This window comes from Pseudorca crassidens, chromosome 1, assembly GCF_039906515.1.
Source record: "Pseudorca crassidens isolate mPseCra1 chromosome 1, mPseCra1.hap1, whole genome shotgun sequence".
NCBI lineage: Eukaryota > Metazoa > Chordata > Mammalia > Artiodactyla > Delphinidae > Pseudorca > Pseudorca crassidens.
Genome location: NC_090296.1, coordinates 149,985,348 through 150,009,229, shown reverse-complemented (window position 1 = coordinate 150,009,229; position 23,882 = coordinate 149,985,348). Strand labels below are relative to the sequence as shown.

The 23,882-nt window shown below is 42.3% G+C and overlaps 1 protein-coding gene and 1 non-coding gene across 7 annotated transcripts in view; both read right to left on the bottom strand.

Moving 5' to 3' along the window:
- MTHFS (methenyltetrahydrofolate synthetase) overlaps window positions 1-23,882 on the bottom strand; it is a 271,461-nt gene that overhangs the window by 21,454 nt on the left and 226,125 nt on the right. The window lies entirely within an intron of this gene.
- TRNAE-CUC (transfer RNA glutamic acid (anticodon CUC)) lies at window positions 7,395-7,466 on the bottom strand. Its single transcript has one exon. It is a non-coding gene; the product is annotated as a tRNA-Glu (tRNA).

Below are 23,882 nucleotides of genomic sequence, written 5' to 3'. Positions count from 1 at the left end.
GTTAACGTCTCCAAGTTTTGACCTTGAGGGAGGCTGCTGAGTACAGCGTGGACCGCCTGGGCTTTGGAACCAGACAGACTTTGCAAGATCCCACATTCTTTTTTGTTTTGTTTTGTTTGTTTGTTTTGCGGTACGCGGGCCTCTCACTGTTGTGGCCTCTCCCGTTGCAGAGCACAGGCTCTGGACGCGCAGGCTCAGCGGCCATGGCTCACGGGCCCAGCCGCTCCGCGGCATGTGGGATCTTCCTGGACCGGGGCACGAACCCATGTCCCCTGCATCGGCAGGCGGACTCTCAACCACTGCGCCACCAGGGAAGCCTGATCCCAGATTCTTTACTTACTAACTCCATGACCTTAAGCACATTACTGAGCCACAGTTCTCTCTTGTAGGAAATGGGGAAAATAACATCTCCTGTGCAAGGGCTGTCGTGAGGATGAGATGAGGAAACCGATTTCAAGGGTCTAGTAAGAGCTTGGACCAAGTAGGCCATTAAGAAATGGTTTCTAACAGACATAGAGAACAAACATATGGATACCAAGGGGGGGAAGTGGGGGGAGATGAATTGGGAGATTGGGATTGACATATATACACTACTATGTAGAAAATATATAACTAATGAGAACCTACTGTATAGCACAGGGAACTCTACTCAGTGCTCTGTGGTGACCTAAATGGGAAGGAAATCCAAAAAAGAGGGGATATAGGCATAGGGAGAGTTGATCCACTTTGCTGTACAGCAGAATCTAACACAACGTTGTAAAGCAACTATAATTAAAAAAAAAAAGAGAAACCAAAAACAAACAAAAAAAAGAAATGGTGTCTACAAGAGTTTGGGCTCTTAATTATGAAGACCAAAGGATAAGTTTGCTGTTAAACTGAAGAAGTTTCCCCTGCTTAGATCTTTCGTTTGTGGGTTTGCTTGCTTGTACTTCCATAACTCGATTCTCGGTGTGCTCAAATTAATTAAACAACCTTTCTTCAAGGATGAGAAAGCCGATGTGCTTTTGAGGGGCTGCTAATTACACTTGATGTCTCCTTTAATAATGTGAGATTAAAAAGAGCTGAAAGTGAGATTCTTAAGTGCACAAGACAACCATGGTGATGACACATGGATCTAGACTGAATCCGTAAACTTGTGTACTTGGATTCTTTTCTTCGTGTAGTGCTTATATATATATTGAAACCAAGGAGCAGAAGATATTATCACTGATAAGCCACTTCAAATGGCGATGCAGTCCAACCTCCACGCTTTTATGACAAGCAGCTGAGGAGAGTGGATTCATGCAGCTCCCTTATCCCTGACCCAAAGCCGCTCATAGGATTCACCTTCCCCCCTGACTGCCTGGTGATGGCCTTGGTCATTGTTGCTGGCTTCAACTTCAGTCTTATTTGTTCCTTTTAAAAAATAAAAAATAATAGCATTCTTCTTCCCCTTTATCTACATAGAAAGAACAGCTACCATTTCCTTGGAGATGCTCTTTCTCTGCCAACGTTGAGGGGTGAGGACCCTGAGGGGACATTGACCCCATGTCTGCCCCCAGCTGCTCCAAGTCTCCCTACTTCATCTAGGAAACAGCAACACAGATGAGAAAGAGCACAGGCTGGTTAGACAGGTCTGAGCTCACATCTTGACTCCGCCACCAATACTGTGACAAGGACCGTGTTTACAACTTCCGCGGAATCTCCTTTGCCTCTAAAATGCAGGTGGTGAAAGCTACTTGTAGAATTGCTATGAAGATTAAATGTGGCCAAGTCTGTAAAGCACCTAGAACAGGGCCCACACAAGGTAAATGTTAAATCAATGAGGTTTTCCCCTTGCACGTGGTCACTGCCTCAAAATCCAGCCACTGCATTCATTACTTTGAGTCTCGCAAAATCTATTACAAAGACCTGAAAGCAGATGAAACCCAAAGTGATTTTAGCCAGTACCACTGCTATAGTCATTATTCCATCATAAGACTCCAAGGGCTCACTCCAATAGATAACCTACACATCAGAGTCTACCATGAGCCTTCTGTGTGCCAGGCACTGAAGTCGTGTCTGTGACCAGGACATACATACTCTCTACCTTCTGGAGATGATAAATAATGGGTGAATGTCCACCTTCAAAGTAGCATAGATGGTTTCTGGGGGCTGGGGAATAGAGATGGAGATTGTTACCCACAAGGAAGGTGGCTATGATTTTCCCAAAACGCAGCAGGGCAGGCAGAAGGGGCCATAAGCAAGAAGAACCTCCATCGGGGAAAGGTGCGTATTTCCAGTCAGGGCTACAGTAAACCCCGGGGGCTACCTGGGAGGACCGGTAAGAAGTATCTCCTAAGGAGAAAAAAGCAATAAGGGGCAAGCCCAGTCCAGGGAAAGTCAACGCCTTTGATCCGGCTCCGCCGTTGCTACAACAAGGCTCTAAGAATCCGAACATCTAGGATACCTTAGTAAAGGATGCTTAGACGGAAAGTCACATGGTGCGGGGGAAGGGTTTATCTAGTAGCCATTTGACCAGAAGCGTGAAACTGCCTAAGAAAGCAGAGACTGATCAGTAGCTAGAGTCAGGCAATCCTAGTACCAGCGCTCTAGCTGGGAGGCATTTCTGCACCATGGGGTTTTGTGCAATTCTCAGAGAAAGAGAGGCTGTGCCGTGCTGACCTGTGGCTGAGGAGAAGAATCCTTGGGGTCTGAGTCACAGGTCAGGATCCAGATGCAGCAGGAGGCTGGATGACCTCTGTACACTGCAGCCAGTTCAACAAGCCCAAAGTGGAGCTCAAGAGGCCACGAGCAGACGTGACATCACAGTGGTTCGTGGGGGGCCAAACAGGATGCTGATGTCCTTGGACAGAGTCCTCGGTCACAGCTGCTGCTGTTCACAGCACTGACAGCAACCCCTAACCAGAAAACATACAGCAGGCACTACTATATCTTCTTTGCATATGCCAAGGGAAATTATTTATATTGAACTTGGATACACGTTTAAAATTGTTTTGATTCTGTTTTTGCTAAGTCACTTGTTTACGCAAAGTCCCAAAGGTCTCTTTGAATTAGAAATTTTAGGTCTTATTGAACTAGAATGACCCCAAACTAACTACACCCAACTCATCATCCCGGGGCAGTGGTTCTCAACTAGTGGTAATTTTGCCTGCCTCCTTCCCCACAGTCCAGGGGTCATTTGGAAATGTCTGGGACGTTTTTAATTATTGTGATCGGGCGGTGTTATTGGTGTCTGGTGGACCCAGGGATGGTGCTAAAAATCCTACAATGTTCAGTACAGTTCCCACAACAAAAAATTATCCAGCTTGAAATGTCCATATTACTAAAGATGGGAAGCCCTTCTTTAGGGCAGCGCTGCCCCTAATATTCGCAGGGTCTAGAACAAGTATGCAGACACAGGGCCTTGGCTTGTGCCTGCCCCACCCTTCCCCTCTGCCCCAGCTCCTTCCTGCACTGGGAGAGGCCTGGCACACACTTATGCAGACAACCCTGTCTGCACGTGGAACTCTGTCCACACCCCCATAAACCTAGAGGAGCACGGATCATGGGGACAGCTGCAGGGAAAAGCAATACAGACTCTGGTTGCAGACTTGGGGACCATCGGGGCAGGGAATTCTGAGGCCCTGAATACTTGAACAGTAATGTGGCGGGGGAGGGGGGTCACCATTTCATTGCCCCTTAGAGCAAGGTACAGCCAGAGGAGAGCTAGGGCAAGGCCCTGTAAAGCCTGGGCCCCGGGCCAGGGGCCCTTCAGCCAGAGTCTGTGGGCAATGCCGCTGCAGGCTCTACGCAGGTGTGAACCATGAGTCCAGGGCATGTGACGCCACCAGAGCCGGGAGCTTAGGGATGGTTAGGAACTAAACATGACCCTCTGAAGACCTTGGCTATCTATTCGGCCCCGGCCCCCCTCTGTCAGCTGTTTGGACCCCAGAAGGTGGGGGAAAACCAAGTTTCAGAAGAAAGGCTCATCAGAGAGCAAAGGCCTGAGAGCCTGAGAAAGAAGGAGATCCCAGGGTGAGGACAGCAGAAGGGGAAGAAGCAGCGTGAAAACAGCCATGAAATTCCAACCATCTGCCAGTCCTCTTTGATTCCCCTGACTCTGAGATAGAAACATTTCAGCTCCTTTCCCTCATTTGACTTCACCTAACTTTATGCTCTGGAAAATGACCCGGTGAAAATGATGTGCCCAGACTTAGAAATTGGAGAGTGGAATGAATGACCCGCTGCTCCCAGACGTGTGATGTGCGATGTCTACCTGCCCTGGCATCCTTACCTCCCAATGTCCTTCCCATCATTCCCCTTGCTCCACCCCTCCCCCACCTCCATCACTGTCTCAGTTCAGGTGCTCATTATTTCTCCCATGAACCATGGCAACTGCCCTAATTGGTCCCCCGATAACAGTCTCCACCAGTGCATCCTCCACATAGGCTGCTGGAAAACCCTTCCTGTAACACATCTCCAGACACGCCACCCCAAGTTCAGAACCCTTCCGCGGCTCCCCTCGCCCACAGAGTACTGCCCGCCTGCCTTAGCATGTCACTGTCCCCTGACTCGATGGTTTCTGCTCCAACTTCAAGGTTCCTGTTTTCATGCCTGGACCCACCAACCGGGGGAGCTTTCCAGGTTTATCTCCCAGAACTCAAAGCCCTGTTACATCTGTAACTTCTCCAATAGTGCCTCTCAGACCTGACACCTTCAGGGCCCAGACCTTTTTCTACATTTCCAGTGTAAGTCCAGGGGAACGGCCAACAGAGGCATCATCACCGCATCCCAGAGGCGCTTCAGAAATACCATCAGGGACGAAAGCCGAAGAGGTTTGTAATAGACACCGAGATGCACTGCCCAACTCTCCCTTCCAGGAAGGACCTACCCTACTGCAAGGCCAGGAGTCAGCAAACAGCTGTGGTTGTCAGCTCCTCCAGGGCCACCTCTGCTGCAGAGACCTGCCTTGCCGAGATGCCCTTCCCTGTGCAGCTCTCACCTTGTGACTGAGGTGGGAGTATAAAGGCCTGGTCATTTGGGTCCAAAAGAATGCAACTCTAACGACCACTGCTTGCTCCAGAGAGCCCTCTAGGAGCAGCAAGGTTTTGTTAAGCCTACACTGCATTTTCACCTCTCCTTTTGCCCAGTTTGACTGGAGCCTCCAGCAGAGGATTCGGTTCTATAGGAAGACGAGAAAACACACTATTTACCAAACCCAGAAGGAATGCGCCCCCACTGCACTAAGTCCAGCAGGGGCCTCCTCTGTAGGCCGGGGCTGACAGCAAAAGAGGCTGTTACAGAATTTGGCTTATGCAGGGCATGGGGGCTTAACCACCAAAAGCCAACAAGTTGCAATTATTGTAATGACCAGTGAGGACAGAGCGGTAGCTATGGGACCATGACCCATAATAGACTATGGAATCTCTAGAGGCCAAATGTATGGGCAATAAACAAAGGTACTGGCCAGCTTATAGCAGCAGAAGAATTCAAGGCTAGATGACCAGTAGGTTGACAGAAGTTGCCCCAATGTACAATGCTACAAATTTTGCCTGGTTTCTGTACCTGAGTCAAATTTTAGACTGAGAACTCATGGACCAAACAGGTGGCTGGGTCCCCAAGAGGAAGGATCCCGCAACATTCTGGCAAGTATGCACATCAAATAATCTTCCTGTCCTTTCACAAAGGAACCTACAACTATGTACTAAGGTAGCTGTATACCAAGGAGAGGAGAACGCCCAGATATTTCAAGGATTGTTAGTCACAGTTGACATTGATCCCTAGAGACCAAAAACTTCATCATGGCCCTGCTGACAGGGAAATATGGGGGCCAGGTAATAAACAGATCCCTTCCCAACGTCCAGGTTATGGAGGGTACGCTACATCCACAGACTCATACAGTGATCACTTTCCTGGTCCCCAAGTGCATAATTGGGATTGTAACACTCAGCAGTTCATTGGGTCCTTGGCCTGTGGGGTACTAGCTGTCTAGAGGAAAAGCCAAATGGAAACCTCTGAAATAACCCCATCCTGACAAGAGAATAAATCAGAAATCATATTGCATCCCTGGGAAGGAGGCAGAGATAAGTACTACCCTCAGGTAGGAGCAGAGGTGTTGTCACCCGCATGTCTCCAGGTAATTCTTAAGTATGGCCCCTCTGCAGAAAGCCCATGTATCCTGGAGGATGGCTAGAGACAACTGCAAGCCCAACCAAGTGATAACCCTGATCACAGCTGTAGTTTCTTTGTTAGGACAGATTAATATGGCTTCAGGTACATGGTATGTGGTCACTGATTTGGCAAATATGTTCTTTCCTATCCCATTCAGAAAATAGGAATGGAAATAGTTTGTATCCACATGGAATGGACAACAATATACATCTACGATTTTGCCCCAGCCTGTTTGTGTGTTCGGTGAGACCAATGGGAAGATGAGAGTGTGGATTCACTGTGGGCAAGTTGATGCCTCAAAGACCCCCTTGTGCTCTGAGATTATACAATTCTCTCTCTTATTAAAGCCCAGAGCACACCTTTTCATCTCCCGAACATTCCCAAGGAACCAGAAGCCATTGATGTGTATCAGCAATTTAAATTGTTTTGTTGATGTGCATTAAGTTGCACTTATCTGCATTAAATTCATTAACCATTGGACCACCTAATTATCCCATGTTTGCAGAGATTAGAGAATTCATGGTCCTTCCCTTCCTAAGGAAAATCATTTTTTACGGGTCACGCCTCTGTCTCCGTGCCTTGCCAGTGCTTCAAGGTGGCAGGCATGCCGAGTCAGGCAGGATGGCCTTGGAAGCTCAGAAACTGACTCAGCCTGGACGGGGGGAGAAACAATGAAAGAAAGGCAGCCTGGGGTCCAGAGACACCAGAGGGTGGCTGCATCATCCCTGCTCTTGCCTTCAGATCTGGCCCAGCCTCCTCCTTCCCTGGACTCATGACACATTTAATCCTGGCTGCCGCCCCAGCAGCCCCATGTGCTGTGGGGCCCCAGCCTGCCGTCTATGTTCCGACGGGATGAGAAAGGGATGAGAAAGGAGGACAAAGGAAAAGAAATAAAACCTGTAAAATTCATCTTTCATAGGCTATAAAGGGGAGTTAAAAGTTGTGCTTGTTTAGAAAGTTTAGAAATGGTGACTGTAGCTGTAAGAATGTTCGTGGAATATCTCATTGATAGTAAATGATTTTTTAAAAATTAGAGGGTTACTTTTTAAAATTCTTTAAGACAGAAAATGAAGTATAAAACAATTGTTTATCAAAACACACATCAAAAGAGAAGACAGAGGACAAGTAGACATAAAGTGGGATGACAGATGATAAACATGGTGTGGTGTTTATAAAAATGAATATAAGTGGCCTACCGAGCTATTTAAAGATTGTACAATTTTTCTCTTTTTGGCTGTGCCTCTCGGCCTGTGGGATCTTAGTTCCCCGACCAGGGATTGAACCCGGGCCACGGCAGTGAGAGTGCCGAGTCCTAACCACTAGACCACCAGGGAATTCACTAAAGATTGTATTTTTTAAAAGTTACCGTTAAGTTGTCCGTAAGATATGTTTCTGCAGCAGAAAGATTCTAAAAGTTAAAAATAAATTCATGGGCCAGAATATGCCTGTCAAATTCAAACCAAGGAACAGCCAGATGAATTCTGGACAGCACAGTGCTTAAAAGCAAAAGTTTTACATAAGACTTGCAAGCACATACAGCAAAATACTATAAAAATGCACAAGAAATGAAACCAAAATGTGCTTTTTTGGTTTTTTGGGGAGGGGGAAAGTAATTTACCGTTATCAGTCTATTACAGATCCAAGTAGACAAGAGATTAAATAAGGACATAGGAAAAATGAAAGACACAATAAATGCAGTACCTATAACAGACTTATACTAAGTTTCATAATCCACAAATGGATTACTTTCTCTTTGGAAGTATACATACCTGGTCTATAAGCAAAAAATGATTGCATACTAAATCATATCTATAAACACAAGAGCAGAAGTTTTATCGATAATACTTTGAGATCACAATGCAATAAGTTAAAAATTCAAATGGATATTAAAAAGAAAAAATACTCAGACATCTAGAAACTAAGAATAACGTCTTGCATGTTGCTGAGACAAAGAGGAAATTGAAACGGAGAGAGACAGAAAGAGACAGGGAGAGATGGGAGAATAAGCGAGAATGAACTTAACACTTTTGTAACAGAAAATCACATCAAGGGAAAAATAAATACCAGAAAAATAACTGAAAGAAAGAAGCAGTGGAATAAGAAGAAAAGAAAAAAGAGAAAAGCAGTGAAATGTAGGGTTTAAAGGGCTCCAAAGGGGAAGTCAAATGGACCTGGGTTGCTTATCTTCACTCCAACACACACAGCTCTGCAACCTTGGAATATCTGGTTAATTTCTCTGTGATCCATTTTCCCATGTTTCTCATCTGTAAAATATGGGTAACAGTGCCATTTTTATAGGGTTGTTGTAAAAATTAAATTCAATAATGTCTGGTAAAGCTTAAAGCACAGTGTCTGGTAAAAAACTGATAAAGGATGAATGAATCTTAAGAGTTTGAAGTGGTAGTTACTGTTTCTGTAAGAATGGTAGTAGTAATAGTGTTATTAAAAGCTACAACTCTTAAAGGCAAACAGAACAATCAGAACAAGCCTCTGGTCAACCTTTTAACAATATAAGAAATACAAAATAGATCATTAAATATGAGAATGAGATTCTAGTAACTAATAGTACAGGAAAAATTTTAAGTATATGGCAATATTACATATAGTTGTAGGATAAGAAATTTATCAATTTCAAGGATAGTTATTCTTCAGGTGTGTGTGTGTGTGTGTGTGTGTGTGTGTGTGTGTGTGCATGCGACTGTCTGTATGGGTATGAGTATGTATAAAGATGACACAACACACACTCACACACCCCTAAAACAGACAGAGTCAAAAGCAAAAGGAAACACGAATAAGTCACTAAAATTTCTCAAAGGTCCTCATGGATTTATTGATAAACCTGTCTAAATATTTAGGACATTTACAATCTCCACCCAACACCATAAGTTCTTAAGTACTAAAAAAATTTTTAATTCATCCTATTTGTTTCTAATTTCTACATCTAACTGAGAAAAAGTTTGAAATGGATTAGAAGAAAACGTCAGAGAATATTTTTATAGGCTGAGAGTAGGGAATTATTTCTTAAAGGTAAAAAGCACTGATCACAAAGAAAAATATTTTAAAATCTGACTACATCAAAATGACAATTTTTTTATTGGAGGTATAACTGATGTACAATATTATGCAAGCTTTAGGTGTACAACATAGTGATTCTCAATTTTTAAAGGTTATACTCCACTTATATTTATTATAAAATACTGCCTATATTCCCTGTGTTGTACAACATATCTTGTAGCTTGTTTATTTTATACATAGTAGTTTGTACCTCTGAATCCTTTACCCCTAATTTACCCCTCCCTCTTCCCTCTCCCTACTGGTAACCACTAGTTTGTTCTCTATATCTATGAGTCAGCTTCTTTTTTGTTATATTCACTAATTTATTTTATTTTTCAGATATCATACAGTACTTGTCTTTCTCTGACTGACTTAATTCACTTAGCATAAGGCTCTCTAAGTCTATCCATATTGTTGCAAATGGCAAAATTTCATTCTTTTTTATGGCTGAGTAATATTCCACTGTATATATGAACCACATCTTCTTTATCCATTCATCTGTTGATGGACACTTAGGTTGCTTCCACATCTTGGCAATTGTAAATAATGCTGGTATGAACATTGGGGTGCATGTACATGTTGGAATTGGTGTTTTCTCTCTCTCTCTCTCTTTATTATATATCCAAGAGTGGAATTACTGTGTCAAATGGTAGTTCTATTATTAGTTTTTTGAGAAGCCTCCATACTGTTTTCCACAGTGGATGCATCAATTTACATTCCCACCAACAGTGCACAAGGGTTCCCTTTTCTCCACATCCTCACCAACATTTGTTATTTCTGGTCTTGTTGATGATGGCCATTCTGACAGGTGTGAGGTGATATTTCATTGTGGTTTTGATTTGCATTACCCTGATGATTAGTGATGTTGAGCATCTTTTCATGTTCCTGTTGGCTAACTGTATGTCTTCTTCGGAAAAATATATTCAGATCTTCTGCCCATTTTTTTAATCAAGTTGTTTGTTTTTTTGCTGTTGAGTTGTATGAGCTGTTGATGTATTTTGAATATTAACCTTTTATCTGTCATATCACTTGCAAATATTTTCTCCCTTTCAGTAGGTTGTCTTTCAGTTTTGCTGATGGTTTCCTTTGCTGTGCAAAAGCTTGTAAGTTTGACTAGGTCCCATTTTTTTATGTTTACTTTTATTTCCTTTACTTTAGGAGACAGATCCACAAAAACAATACTACGATTTATGTCAAAGAGTGTTCTGCCTACGTTTTCTTCTAAGAGTCTTATGGTTTGGGTCTTACCTTTAGGTCTTTAGTCCATTTTGAGGTTATTTTATCAATATATGATGTTAAAGGATGTTCTGAAAATGACACTTTTTGGCATGATAAAAATGCAATAAAGTTAAATAAAAAGATTAGAAAATATATGTGTGGCACTTCTAAAGACAAAGAATTAATTTCCAAAATACCTAAAGAGCTTCTACAAATTAACAAAGACAAGAACAACAGAAGAACAGAAAAAGAATGAGCAAAGATAATGACCAGGCGATTCCAAGATATATGATGCACAACATAAAAAATACAAATACCTCTATGTTCTCTAAAAATAACAAAAATCACAGCAAAACCAGGGAAAATACTCTGGAAGTATCCCTATCAGCCATATTGCAGTGAAGTGATACTTTGGTTTTGACTCTCTCTCTCGCCATCCCCATCCCTGCACTGTATTAGGAAATGGAACATACATATATCTGTGTATCTTGCACTGAATGTGCTGGGCACATAGGCCCACAATCAATGTGGAACTGCTGAACTGAATTATGAATTATATTAGGGGCACAAGGAAAATGGTTATTTACAAAAGAGGAAATCTGACTAGAAAACTGACATATGGAAAAAGATTTAGGCTCCCCAGTGATCAAAAAATTGCAAATTAAAACAACCAGGCGTTACCATCTTTCACCTACTTCATCAGCAAGAAGTCAAACAAGATCACAGCCTGGTGGCCTCAAGCAACAGGGCAGCCAGGTTGTGACCACTCTCGCCCCCTCACTGGAGCAGAAGTTGCTGAAGATTTACCATGGTGGCTTCAGCACTGCTGTTTCTTTGATTTGCTTACCAAAAAATGCAGTGAAAACCAAGTGTAAGCACCTTGGCTGCCAGAGACCCTGAATGCCCCATCTTTCCCTACTAGCAGTTACCGAAGAACCTCAGAAGGCCATTTTAATTTCCTCTCCCTGTTCATCTGAGATCTGGTTTCTCAGGCAGCCGAGGTGCTGGATGAACGCAGGGAAACCCATCCATCAATTCTGTGGCTGCCGTAGCATGGCGATTTTGAATCTTGCAATAAAACAAGATTAATGGGCTTGACTTCAGTCGGTTTGACATTTCAGCAATGAGGGTTGTTTGCCAGGTTTCTACACCCCTTTCCTTCTTGTCTCCCAGCCATTTTGTAATCAACAGCCAGGTCTCTCCTGCTCCTTTGGATTCCTGAAGAGAAATCATGGAAAAGGAACAAGTATGGCAAGCTTGGAAAAGGCAAATCACTCTGATTTCTGCTCGCCTTCAAAAGCTAGTGGGGATTTCAGTGGGAAATGGACTCTCACAGCCATGGTGATGGGACCAAGCATTAATTGTTGAATTGTCTGAGTGATCATTTCATCCAGCCAAATGCGCCTACCACGTATCCAGCGCTGTGTGGGCAGCTGGGAGAGGGGAGAGGGAATATAGAAAGAATTCTAAGGTGTCTTCTCTAAAGGGGACTGAGGGCTGTTGGCATGGTTAGAGCTCAGGGACGTGGTTCTAAATAAAAGTACAAGGAAAGAGCAAATGGGTTAGAGAGCTGAGGACAGGCTTCTTGGGGAAAGTGGGATTTGAGTTTTACTTTAAAAGAAGATGGGGGGCTGGAAAAAGATGGCGGACTAGGAGGACACGGAATTCACGTCTCCGCACAACTAGGGCACCTACCAGGCACTGGTAGGGGACCACAGACACCTAAGAGGATGGGAAGAACCCCCAGCGACCAGGTAGGATGTGGGGCATGGGGAGGACTGAGGGGGGAGGAGAAGTGGAGGCGGGATGAGACTGGCGCCCCTGAGGGGTGGCGGGGGGAGGGGAAGGGATCCCACGCCCAAAGGGGGTTAATTGGGGGACAATTTCCGGGGGGCCAGGTTTCTTCCCCTGCCCACTTGGGGAGGAGTTCCTACACCCAGCGGGACTCACCCATGGTTAGGGGTCCAGTGGGGACAGGAGAGACCCTGGGGGAGACAGTGGGGAGGAGTGTAAAGTAACGGAAGGGAACACGGCCAGTGCGTTCCCTGGCCACTTAGGCACCAGGGAGCCTATTGGGCTCCCAGGCCTAAACCTCTGCCCTCGGAGCCTCCCTCCTGCCACGCAGAACCCAAGCCCCACCCCACACCCCCATCCAGGGCCCTACATCTACACTCGGAGACCCCCTTCAACTCGCTGGGCCTAAGCCCCACCCACATACCCTCACCCAGGGCCTTACCTGGAAACTCCACACTCCAGAGGCCCTCCTTTCCTGGTGCTGCCTCTCCCCTTCCACACAGGTCCTAAGCAGAGGCCCCGCCCCTTGAACGTCGCCCCACCTAGGCCCCGCCCCAAGGCCTTTTCTGGCTGCTGTGTCCTGACCCTAGGCCCCACCCCACACTCAAACATCACCCCCAACCCTGCAAGGTCCACCCCACCCTAAACCCCTCCCCTGCCTAAGTCCCACCCCCACCTAAACCACACAACCATAGACAAGGCTTTTTTTTTTTCCTCTTTTAGATTGGGGTTCTGTTTTACCTTGTTGATTCATCGTTGTTGATTCATTTATATTTTTATTTCTTCTAATAAATATTTTATTTTTCTAATTTTATTTTATTCTTTATACTTTGTTATTGTTCTGTCCTTTTGGCTTGTTCCCCCACCCTCACCTTTTGTTTTTCTTTTTTCTGTTGTGGTTTTATTTTACCTTGTTGCATTTGCTTCATTATTTATTTATTTATTTTTAACATCTTTATTGGGGTATAATTGCTTTACAATGGTGTGTTAGTTTCTGCTTTATAACAAAGTGAATCAGTTATACATATGTTCCCATATCTCTTCACTCTTGCGTCTCCCTCCCTCCCACCCTCCCTATCCCACCCCTCCAGGCGGTCACAAAGCACCGAGCTGATCTCCCTGTGCTATGCAGCTGCTTCCCACTAGCTATCTACCTTACGTTTGGTAGTGTATATATGTCCATGCCTCTCTCTCGTTTTGTCACAGCTCACCCTTCCCCCTTCCCATATCCTCAAGTCCGTTCTCTAGTAGGTCTGTGTCTTTATTCCTGTCTTGCCCCTAGGTTCTTCATGACATTTTTTTAAAATTCCATATATATGTGTTAGCATACAGTATTTGTCTTTCTCTTTCTGACTTACTTCACTCTGTATGACAGACTCTGTGTCTCTCCACCTCATTAAAAATAGCTCAATTTCTTTTCTTTTTACGGCTGAGTAATATTTCATTGTATATATGTGCCACATCTTCTTTATCCATTCATCCGATGATGGGCACTTAGGTTGTTTCCATCTCTGGGCTATTGTAAATAGAGCTGCAATGAACATTTTGGTACATGACTCTTTTTGAATTATGGTTTTCTCATAAACCTTGGAAAATTTAAGAAAATTAAAATCATATCAAGCATCTTTTCCAACCACAATGTTATGAGATTACAAATAAATTAGAGGAAAAAATGGTAAAAACACAAATACATGAAGGCTAAACAGTGTGCTGCTAAATAACCAAGAGATCACTGAAGAAATCAAAGAAGAAATTAAAAAAATACGTAGAAACACATGACAACAAAAACACAACAATCCAAAATCTATAGGATGCAGAGAAAGCAGTTCTAAGAGGAAAGTTCATAGCAATTCAAGCTCACCTCAAGAAACAAGAAAAATCTCAAATAAACAATGTAACCTTACACCTAAACAACTAGAAAAAGAAGAGCAAAGAAAACTCAAAATTAGTAGAAGGAAAGAAATCATAAAGATCAGAGCAGAAATAAATGAAATAGAAAAAAAGAAAACAATAGCAAAGATCAATAGAACTAAAAGCTTTTTCTCTGAGAAGATAAACAAAATTGATAAACCTTTACCCAGACTTATCAAGAAAAAAAGGAAGAGGACTCAAATCAATAAAATTAGAAATGAAAAAGGAGAGATTACAACTGACACTGCAGAAATACAAAAGATTATAAGAGAATACTACCAGCAACTATATGCCAATAATATGGACAACCTGGATGAAATGGACAAATTCTTAGAAAAGTACAACCTTCTAAGATTGAACCAGAAAGAATTAGAAAATATAAACAGACCAACAGGTAATGAAATTGAAACTGTAATTAAAAATCTCACGACAAACAAAAGTCCAGGACCAGATGGCTTCACAGGCGAATTCTACCAAACATTTAGAGAAGAGCTAACACATATCCTTCTCAACTTCTTCCAAAAAATTGCAGAGGGAGGAACACTCCCAAACTCGTTCTATGAGGCCACCATCACCCTGATACCAAAACCAGACAATGATATCACAAAAAAAGAAAATTATAGACCAATATCACTGAAGAACATAGATGCAAAAATCCTCAACAAAATACTAGCAAACAGAATCCAACAACACATTAAAAGGATCATACACCATGATCAAGTGGGACTTATCCCAGGGATGCAAGCATTCTTCAGTATATACAAAACAATCAATGTGATACACCATATTAACAAATTAAAGAATAAAAACCATATGAACATCTAAATAGATGGAGGAAAAGGTTTTGACAAAATTCAACACCAATTTATGATAAAAACTCTCCAGAAAGTGGGCATAGAGGGAACCTACCTCAACATAATAAAAGCCATATATGACAAACCCACAGTAAACATCATTCTCAAGAGTGAAAACTGAAAGCATTTCCTCTAAGATCAGGAACAAGACAAGGATGTCCACTCTCACCACTATTATTCAACATAGTACTGGAATTCCTAGCCACAGCAATCAGAGAAGGAAAAGAAATAAAAGGAATACAAATTGGAAAAGAAGAAGTAAGACTGTCACTGTTTGCCAATGACATGATACTATACATAGAAAACCCTAAAGATGCCACCAGAAAACTACTAGAACTAATCAATTAATTTGGTAAGGTTGCAGGATACAAAAGTAATGCACAGAAATTTCTTGCATTCCTATACACTAACAACAAAATATCAGAAAGAGAAATTCAGGAAACACTCCCATTTACCATCACAACAAAAGGAATAAAATACGTAGGAATAAACCTACCTAAGGAGGCAAAAGATCTGTACTCAGAAAACTATAAAATACTGATGAAAGAAATCAAAGATAAAATAAACAGAGGGAGAGATATATTTCCAAAGAGGACATAAAAATGACCAATAGGTACAGGAAAAGGTACTCAACATCACTAATCATCAGGAAAGTGCAAATCAAAACCACAATGAGATATCACCTCACACCTGTTAGAATGACTATTATCGAAAAGATAAGACATAATAAGTGCTGGCGAGGATGTGGAGAAAAGGGAACCCTTGTGCACTGTTGGTGGGAATGTAAGTTGGTGCAGCCACTATGGAAAACAGTATGAAGGTTCCTCAAAAAATTAAAAATAGAAACACCATATGATCCAGCAACTCCACTCCTGGGTATTTATCCAAAGGAAACGAAAACACTAACTTGAAAAGATATCTACACCCTAATGTCCATTGCAGCGCTATTTACAACAGTCTAGACATGGAAACAACTTAAGTGTCCATCTATTGATGAATGAATACAGAAAGAAAAAATATCTGTGTGTGTGTGTTTGTGTGTATGTGTATAAAATGAGATATTGATACCATTTGGCCACAATAAACAAGGAAATTCTGCCATTTGTGGCAACATGGATGAACCTTGAGGGCATTATGCTAGGCGAGGTAAGTCAAACACCACATGGTCACACTTATATACGGAATCTAAAAAAACAAAACAAAAAACCTAACTCATAGATACAGAGAACAGATTGGTGGTTGCCAGAAATGGGGGGGAAGGGTGAAATGGGTGAAGTCAGTCAAAAGGTATAAACTTCCAGTTACAAAATAAATAAGTCCTGGGGATGTAATGTACAGTACGGTGACTGTAGTTAATAGTACCTTATTGCTTGTTTGAAACTTGCTAGGGAGTAGATCTTAAAATTTCTCATCACAAGAAAAGAAAATTTGTAACCTTATTCATAATCATATTCATATGCATATTATTCATATTCACATTCATAGTATAATCAAGCATATGATACTGGCATAAAAACAGACACATAAATCAATGGAGCAGAATAGAGAGCCCAGAAATAAACTTACACATATATAATCAACTAATATTTGACAAGGATGTCAAGGTGTGGTGATGGGTATTCACTAGACTTATTGTGGTGTTCATTTTGCAAAACACACATATATCGAATCATTTGAATCATCACTTGAAACTAATATAATGTTGTATGTCAATTACATCTCCATTTAAAAGAATTTACTTAAAAATGGATATGGAATGACCAGCAAGATATTAATTAAGTGAAAAAGCTAGGTATAAACCAATATACCATGCGTGTAATATATATATACATATATATACACACATACACACATATATACATATAATTAATATATATACACATATACATACATATTCATATATGTACCTATAATCTGGATATGCATGCAATATCTCAGGTAGGATATATAAGATTCCAGTATCACTAGTTGCCTTTAGAGAAGGGCAGTAGGTGATGGGGGCCAAGGAAGGGGGAGGGATCCTTTCTTTTCCCTATGATCCCTTCTGAGTGTTTTAAATTTGGTATATATGTGTATATTGCCCACTTAAAAGCAAATAGGGAAAATTTCTGAAAAATATGTCAGAAACTATTCCCACTAAAACAACTACCAAAAAACTATTACAAACAAAAAGCAAACACTCTAAATAGGAAGTCAATTGGGCAAAAGACGAGACCAAACAATTCTCAAAAGAAGAATGGTCAGGGACTTCCCTGGCTGTCCAGTGGTTAAGACTCTGTGCTTCCAATAGAGGGGGCATGGGTTCGATCCCTGGTTGGGGAACTAAGATCCCACAGGCTGTGCAGCGTGGCCAAACAAAAAACGGTAATAAAGGTGTATTACAGAGAGCAGTCAAAATAAATGTCAACAATTGGTCCGTTTCACAGAGAAACAGCCCCCAAACCCCACAGTTTCTCAACCCAAAGTGCAGGACGGGCCAGTGATCGGCTTAGATTCTCCAGCGTGGATCCCTAGAGGGAGGGGGTAAAGAGGAAAGGAGGGAGTTAGGAAGGAGCGAAGTAGGAGAAGGAGGGAAAGAGATAAGGATGGAGGGATGACACCTGATCTGGTCCTTGGGTGGGGAGTGACAGGCGGGAGACTGGGACAATTTTCTCCCCTGAGTGGGAAACAGGATCCGAGGCTACATGTTCACTTTTCCAATCTAAGGCTTATCATCCCTTACAGTATTTATAATCACAGCCCCATGCAAACTTATGTGACTTTTCTTCCCTTTCCCTGTTTTAAAGTAAAACCTTAATGAGTCAAAGAACAGAGCCTTCAGGAAGAGATTCTGAATGAGCTCAACTGCCTCCTTCACAAGTTAACTGTTTCTAGAATAGTCATAATGGCAATTAGAAACAATCCAAATGTTCAATAATTACAAGCTGTTGGTTGCTCTGCTCTACTTTTCATCTCACCTCATTGAATTCCCCCAATAGCCCTATAAGTTAGGATTTATTTCCATTTTATAGATGAAGTGGTGGAGGCTCAGAGCATTTCAATAACTTTCCAAGCATCCCACACGCCAAACGTGGGGTAGCCAGGGTTTAAAACCAGGCTGCACGGTCCTCTTACATGATTTCCATATGGAGACCATTTTCTCTCTACCTCACAAGGCCGTACAAATAGTGTGGAAGGGATGGCCACCTTTATAGCCAGGGATGGGCATGTCCCACCCCACCTGTCACCACACCCCACATAGATCAGAGCCAGAGTGGGGAGACAGAGCCAGGACGGGTCACTTGCTGACATTAGCACAAAGAGAAATGATTAACAAATCAATGAGATGAGTTTCCATGGAAGCCATCCACCTAAAGTGATATCAGTGTGCTCCTGGATGGATGAAGGAGCTTCTGAAATCTTAATAACCAGCCTCAAGGAAGACAGGCTGTCAGGCTGAAAATTGTAAGATCCCATTGTTCAACCTTTGTTTAAACACCACTGGGCCAGGCAGTAGAGTGGACAAGAAGCTCTATTGCAGCCAACAAAGCTTCTGTTGACTAATAAGGAATTTAAGAAAAGTGAAGTTGGATGAGTCACTAGTACTTGTCCGTATCTATCCAGGAGTGAGACCTATCTGAAAAGCATCACCCCAGACACTACACGTCATCTCTCGTCAGTCCTCATGTCACTGCGCCTTTGTGCTATTTGATCACACCTGCCCTCTCGTCTTCCTTTCCTGCCTCTCTGTGTTACTCTCTCAGTGTCCTAACCTGGGATCTCTTCTCTGAACACCCCAGTTGTTTGTCCGTCTTCCACTTCCTCTAGTGACCAGGACTTTCCAGGAATGCCTACTGACAAGCCCCAAGCAGCATGTTCAGTCGTTACCCCATCTCCACCTGATGTCTCTCTAGCACCTGTAACCTCCTCCAAGCTGAAATCACCTTCCCCTCCTACCCTTCTGTCTCCTCCTTCAGTGCCTATCTTGGGTAAAGAGACCACCATCCTGGACCTAGAGACCATCACACAGAGTGCAGTAAGTCAGAAAGAGAAAAACAAATATCGTTCAATATCACTTATATGTGTAATCTAGAAGAATGATACAGATGAACCTATCTGCAAAGCAGAAACAGAGACACAGACGTAGAGAACAGACGTATGGATACCAGGGCGGGGTGGGGGGGAAGGGGGAGTGGGATGAATTGGGAGATTGGGTTGACGAATATACACTACTGATACTCTGTATAAAATAGATAACTAATGAGAACCTACTGTATAGTACAGTGAACTCTACTCAATGCTCTGTGGTGACCTAAATGGGAAGGAAATCCCCCAAAGAGGGGATATATGTATATGTATAGCTGATTCACTTTGTTGTACAGCAGAAACTAACACAAGACTGTAAAGCAACTACACTCCAATAAAAATAAATAAATAAATAAATAATAAATAAGAGACCACCATCCTTCCAAGCACCTGAAGGCATAGACTCAACCATTCCTTTTATTCACCTCCAGCGTTTCATCAGTAATCATTTTCTAATTGATCTGCTTCCTCAACATCTCATAGATCTAGCATCTCTTTTCCATCTCCGTTTATACAACCTCGGTGTGGGTCCCATCATCTTGAATCTTGCTCTATTGAAAGTACCTCCTAATTCGTCTTTTTGCAACTTACCTAACCCTAGCTACGTGCCATCATTAGTGCTAACTTCCTACAAATCCAATCATGCTTTCACTGTTTAAAAGCCTCCATTGTTCCTGAGTCCACACAGCCCATTAAAATCTGACCTCATCTCTGTTTTATTCTTGTCCTTGTTCCCCTCCCTCCTCTGTCTCACTGCCCCTTGTCACTCACAGAAGGCAGTGTCCAGCCTCCGGTTTCTTGGTTGGGACCCTCATGTCCCCTCTCCAGTCAGGGGAGACCCACTCTTCCTTCCACACTGGCTCTGATTCCCTCCAGAGGGAAAGCCTTTCCTGACTTCCTGGAGAACACCCCTCTCCTCTGCTATGTGCCCACAGCTCTTTGTTCATCAAGATAAAGAAGACGAGGGATCAAAATAACAGGAGCCAACTCTTCCTGGGTGCTTGTGAGCCATGCACTGTGCTCATCGCTAACTTAGTGCCTTATCTTGGTGAATCCTCACCATAGCCTTCCGAGCCCACCTGCTTTAAAGGCGAAGAAGCCATTATCAGCACGTGTGTTCCGTATCCTCTGTTTCCTTACCTGTCTCCCCATTAGATTGTATATGAGCTCCTGGGGATAGAAACGGTGATGTGTATATTCTATTCGCAGTGCCTGGCAAAGACCAGACACGTGATGAAAAGCTCATTAACCCCTGAATGGAGGGAGGAAGAGAGGGCGGGGCGATAAAAGGGAAGCGAGAAGGATAGAAGAAAAAACAAAGGAGAAGGAGAACATTCCAGACTCTTATCACAGCCTCAACCTGCAATTCCACAAGAAGATCCTGCTCCCTTTGCTCCAACTTCACACATACCAAGCATCCTTCTGACTTGCAATCTGTCTCCTGAGCATACCTTCCCTGTCACTGGTCCAGGCTCTCCAATAACAAATTAAGAAAGTATCGCTGGACTATACTTGGCCTCCCGTGGGTTTTTAAAGTTTTCTTTTATATTTATTTTATTTATCATTATGTGTTTTTTGCTGCGTTTGGTCTTCATTTGCTGCGCGTGGGCTTTCTCTAGTCATGGCGAGCGGGGGTTACTCTTCGTTGAGGTGTGCTGGCTTCTCATTGCGGTGGCTTCTCTTATTGCAGAGCACAGCCTCTAGGTGCGTGGGCTTCACTAGTTGTGGCATGGCGGGCTTGGTAGTTGTGGCTCGCAGGCTCTAGAGCACAGGATCAGTCGTTGTGGCACATGGGCTTAGCTGCTCCGCGGCGTGTGGGATCTTCCCGGACCAGGGCTCAAACCTGTGTCCCCTGCATTGGCAGGTGGATTCTTAACCACTGTGCCACCAGGGAAGCCCCTCCCGTGGGTTTAATGTGACTTGTGTTCCCCGGATCTGGCTCCTCTGTGTGACCAAATAAAGCCAAGGTTAAGATCATCCAAAGCTGGTTCCAGACCTCGTGCGGCCTCCAGGAAGGTGTAAATCTGCCTTGCCCTGTTCTACCATCCCCCAGGCTACGCCTAAACACTTTCTCTGTCTCTCCCCCTACTGTCTCTCAAACCACCTTCACCACAAATAGACAAGCGATGCACCAAAACTTGACTTTCCCATTATTTCAGTTTCCCTCCCTAGACAGCTCTTGGGGCCTAAAGTTGATCTCATATTCAGATCTATGGACGTCATGTTGACAGAAGTATCCAGGCTGGCTGGCTCAACAAGCTGAGTCTTTCTTGCATTAAAGCAACAAAGAAGCTGGCTTCTGATTAACAAGGAAATGACTCGATGGGAGAAATTTCCCAGGCTCCCATCCAACAATTCATATAAGGTCAGAAGAGGGTACTGTTCAGAAGGCAACGCCACAATATTGACTTCCTGAGATGATATATCGGAGCAAGAAGAAGGACTTAAAGAAATCAATCTCACTGAGCTTGGCTGCACAGAACTGGTTTTGTTGTGTGATGTAGCCCCAAAAGCTCAGTTACTTCTTTAATGCATGTGAGTCTGTGCCTCGTTTTTCATTAAATCTGTCATTTGACAAATGCAGGTTTCCACATGGCCATCCCCGGGGGTGGCTGGCTGGGAGAAGGCCTGTCTGGAATGGCCATTTTGGGATCCAAGGGAAATTAAAGTATACCAAGGCCATAACAAAGGCCCTGTGCAGCCTGGGGCTGGGGTAGGGACACAGGGTCAGGCTTGGTCATTGTTCCGCATTAGGGGGAGCCTGTTCCAGGGTCTATAACCAGACCAAGAACACAGGGGAATCAGGTCTATTCCAGTCCCTTCCTTTAGCTGATGAGTTTGCTTTTCTCCAAGGAAATGAAAGGGAACAGAAAAAGATTCAGCACATATTAAGCACTTACTGTGTGCCAGCCACTGGGCATTGTACTCTCTATATACCATCTCATTTAATTCCTACCACAGCACTTTGATCAGGACATTCTACTTCATGGATGAGGAAACTGAGGCTCAGAGCTGGTAGAACTTCGCCCAAAGCCACATAGCTAGGAAGAGGTGTTGCTGGAACTTGGGGTCAATTTCCTTTGGCCTGTGTGACTTGTGCTCCTGGATAATTTTGGCCAGAGGGACAAGGACTAGTCTTACAAAAGGGTCTCCCAGGCCATTAGATGTCTTCAGGCCCAGAGGAGACCCTGTTACAGAATGAAACTTCCCAGTGAAAGGTGATTCAAATCCTGTAATTCATGCTGTCTGCACAAAATAATCTCACACATTACAAGGTTTCATACATGCATAAAAAATTATTTAAAGTGAATCTATCCATTGATACTTAGATAGATAAGATGTTTATATACTTGATATTAACCAGGTCAGTCTGTGTGTTTTGTATTTATATCTGAAACAAGGCATGTGTCCAACACGCACATGACAACACAATAATATCTTACATGATACCATGGTGAATAGGAAATGCAGTCCTAGCAAAACAATGAAGATGTGTTTGATGAAAAAATATTCTATACTACTTTAATTTTTAAGTTTAAAGTAATTTAAAAAATAAATAATTCAGTTCCTCAGTTGTACTAGTCACATTTCAAATGCTCAATAATCATATGTAGCTAGTGGCTGCCACATTGGATACCACGATTTTATATTACTTTAGTTCTACTTTCTTATTAGCCTTCCAAAAATTAGTTCTTTTTGATATTATTAGTTTGACAATAAATGCTTATTTAGATAGCTTCTTATATCCCAAATGTTCTTTTGCACCCAGTGTTTTTCATATTGTATTATATTCTTTAGTACTTGTTTCAATAATGATCTATAAGTAGTAACCTTTTATTCAGACTTTGAAATTTTTCTCTTATATTCTCTCTCTTGAATAATAACTTACCCAGGTTTGGAATTATAAGTTGTCAGTTATTTTTCCTCAGTACTTTGAAGAATAACATTTAAATTTTTATAGTCCCTAATGATGTTGAAAAGAAGTCTTCTGTCATTCTAATTACGAGAAGTTTTTTGCTTTGTTTTTAGTTTAATGACTTTTTTGCTTTTAAGACATTTTGTTGTTACTGGTCTGTCATCTCATTATGCTATGACTAGTTATGGAGTTTATCTTGCTCTGTATCAATGCACTTTTTCAATGAACAGAATTGTATCTTTAACTTGGAAACTTCTCATCTACTATTTTTGCAAATATGTTCTCTGCCCACTCTTTCTGGAACCCCTATTAAATACATGTGAATCTTCTCTTTCTTTCTTTTATGTCTCATATTTTTTATCTCTAAACTCTGTGCTATACTCTAGGTGGGTTTCTCAGATCTATCTTCCAGTTTACTAATTCTTTCTTTAGCTCTGTTTAAACTGCTATTTAACTGATCCAGTGTGTTTTTCAGTTTAATGACTGTAAATTTAATGACTATATATATATTTTATCTATGTAGGTTCTGTTTTTTCCTATATACTTTTTAATGTATTGTTTAGTTCTTCCATTATTTTAATCACTTTAAACAAATTTATTTTGTGGTCTCAAATGGTTTTAATATTTCTAATTGTTTGGGCAAAAATCCTATTTTTTTGTTGTATGTGCTTTACCTCACAGTGATCCAATTCCTTATGCAGTTTGTAGTTTATTATTGTGAGCTCATATTTACTAGATATTGTTTTTTTCCCTGAGATGTCCCATATGCCATAATTTTGGACGTATCTTACAGAAGGATATTTTATTTTGTTGGAGCCCCAGGAATTCTGTCCATCCTTGATGCTTACAGTTTACACATCTGGTGACTAGTAAAACCCCATAACCTATACCATGTAAGGTATAGGCTTGGGACTTCAGTTTCTACTCAGAGCCCCAGG